This window comes from Aplidium turbinatum, chromosome 1 (assembly GCF_918807975.1).
Source record: "Aplidium turbinatum chromosome 1, kaAplTurb1.1, whole genome shotgun sequence".
Taxonomy (NCBI): domain Eukaryota; kingdom Metazoa; phylum Chordata; class Ascidiacea; order Aplousobranchia; family Polyclinidae; genus Aplidium; species Aplidium turbinatum.
The window spans coordinates 7,337,918-7,340,625 of record NC_137472.1 but is presented as its reverse complement, the minus strand read 5'-3'; the positions used below and the strand labels follow the sequence as shown (position 1 = coordinate 7,340,625).

Genomic DNA, 2,708 nt, shown 5'->3' with positions numbered 1-2,708 from the left:
CAAGCAAAATGTTATTGTTATATGTGTTTTAACTTTGGTTCAGTTTTAAAATTGACATTTTGTAGGCACAAACATATCGCAAATCACGAAGGTTACATCATTCTAAATTGAGTTTCTTTATTTTTATCCGCCGTTTTTATTATAAGTAAACTCGTGATAAGTAGATTGTAGCTAGAACACACGTAAAAACCAAACAAGTTGTTGCAAAAGTGTTGCCAAAACCTGATTGTTTGTCAGAAAATAGTCAAATAAATCAAAGGTGAAAAGATTTTTCATCTATTTATGTTGAAATCTGAGCAAACAAAAGGTGACTTATTGGAAATTTTTAGATTTCTATGTTTTTATGTGAAAAGTGAATCTTGTTATGAATGAGAAAAAAAATCACAACCGTGTGTACAAGCAGCTGAAGTGATGTTAAGAAGCAAAATAAATCAAATTATGCGTTAAAAAATAACCCAAAATCAAAATACTAGATGTGGGATTCGAACCCACGCGGACGTTAGCCCATTGGTTCTTAAGACCAACACCTTAACCCCTCGGTCAGTCTAGTTTGGTATAAACTTGTTATTCCTGTTCAGATGATGTAAAATCAACAATTAATTCAGTCAAGTATAAATGAGATTGAAAATTAGTTATCTTCTCGGGTATTTAAAAAAAAGAGTGGATTGAGCAGTCCCTGTAGAATCTATTAGTTGATGCTGTTGTTGATAAAAGGTTTACAAATGGAAACTCATGCTAAAATTGCTCTACCAAATTAAACTCATAAAGTAAAACTTTTCAACCACGAACTTGCCAATTATATTTTATTTTACAAATTTGCAAACTGATCTTTATAAAGTAAAATCACTGCAAACTAAATTTTAATTTTCACAAACTGAAACTCATAACGTTTTCGTCTACAAAAAGTACAAACTGGGATATAAAAAGTTTATTTTACAAAATCGGAACAAAAACTTATGAAGTTCCACAAACCTACAAATTAAAGTAAAACAAAAATAAAGTTTTAGAAACCGCAAATCACAAAATTAAAACTTGTTCTATTTGCAAGTTAAAACTCATAAAGTAAAATTTTCGATCTACAAAGTTACAAAATTAAAACTTACAAACTTTTCTTCTACAAAATTGCAAGCTAACAGTTTAAATAAAAGTTTTATAAACTGAAACTCATAACATTTTATTTTACAAAATTGTAAATTAATCTTTATAAAGTGAAATCGTAGCAAACTAAATTTGAATTTTCAGAAACTGAAACTCATAACATTTTCTTCTGCAAAAAATACGAACTGGAATATACAAAGTCTTGTTTTACAAAATCAGAGAGAAATTTAAAGTTTTGCAAACTGAAAATTACGAATTTAAAACCTGTTCTACCTGCAAGTTAAAACCGATGAAGTAAAACTTTTGATCTACGAAGTTACAAAACTAAAACTTACAAACTTTTCTTCTACAAAATTGCAAGCTAACAGTTTAAATAAAAGTTTTATAAACTGAAACTCATAACATTTTATTTTACAAAATTGTAAATTAATCTTTATAAAGTGAAATCGTAGCAAACTAAATTTGAATTTTCAGAAACTGAAACTCATAACATTTTCTTCTGCAAAAAATACGAACTGGAATATACAAAGTCTTGTTTTACAAAATCAGAGAGAAATTTAAAGTTTTGCAAACTGAAAATTACGAATTTAAAACCTGTTCTACCTGCAAGTTAAAACCGATGAAGTAAAACTTTTGATCTACGAAGTTACAAAACTAAAACTTACAAACTTTTCTTCTACGAAATTACAAAACACCATTTTAAATAAACGTTTTACAAACTGAAACTCATACAATAATTAAAAACTAATAAAATTATTGTTACAAATAATATGACTTTGTTTTATGACTTTACAAATTAAATGTTATTTCATTTTAATACTAAAACAAAACAAAAAATAGTTTTAACAAATTACAAACTTTGTGTTTTTTATAACTGAGCAAACTAAAATACAAATTTAAGAAATCACAAACCTAATATTTTCTTCGAATTTTAAAAACTTATATGGATTAAAAAAATAAGCTAACACTTTTGCTTAGAGTTTTGCTGGCTTGTTCTTATTTTTGTGAGGATACCGTCTTGCAAAGTTTGTGCTATGTATTTATTTGTGCGTCATTTCATGATCGTCTTACAGGAATATTATGTGTTGTTGTTAATTTAGTCTCAGTGTTGTAAAAATTTCTTGCAGGACTTTATTTAGTTGTTTACCTGGTCGTGTTGTTATGATATGATTTAATTATATAGTAATTAATAGTGCATAAAAAAACATGAAAGTTATTTCTACAAATAAAAGATAACAACAAAGTTATTATTTTAACAAGCTTTGAGTTGCATCATATCAAAAATAATTTCCAGGTTTACTATATTTACAAATAAATTACTATAAAGCTTTGAGCTAAAATCGTTTGATCACAATGAAAGCGAGCTTTACCAAAACCAAGATGAAAGAATGCAGGATCTGTTACGGTTTTGGAGTGCCATCGAAGTGAACCGACAACCATCGGACATATATAAATTAAACAGTTGCAGTTTTTTTTAACACAACTTTTGTTACATAATATTACTAATTATAAACACTGCAGTTTATATCAAAACTGTCTTGGCAGCTGTAAAGCATTCAGTAAATGACTCCATTTCAATTCTATTTGAATAAGACCTTCTGATGATCCGT

The 2,708-nt window shown here is 27.4% G+C and overlaps 1 non-coding gene across 1 annotated transcript; it reads right to left on the bottom strand.

Moving 5' to 3' along the window:
* Positions 1 to 467: 467 nt before the first annotated feature.
* Positions 468 to 550, bottom strand: Trnal-uaa (transfer RNA leucine (anticodon UAA)). The gene has a single exon. It is a non-coding gene; the product is annotated as a tRNA-Leu (tRNA).
* Positions 551 to 2,708: the final 2,158 nt, after the last annotated feature.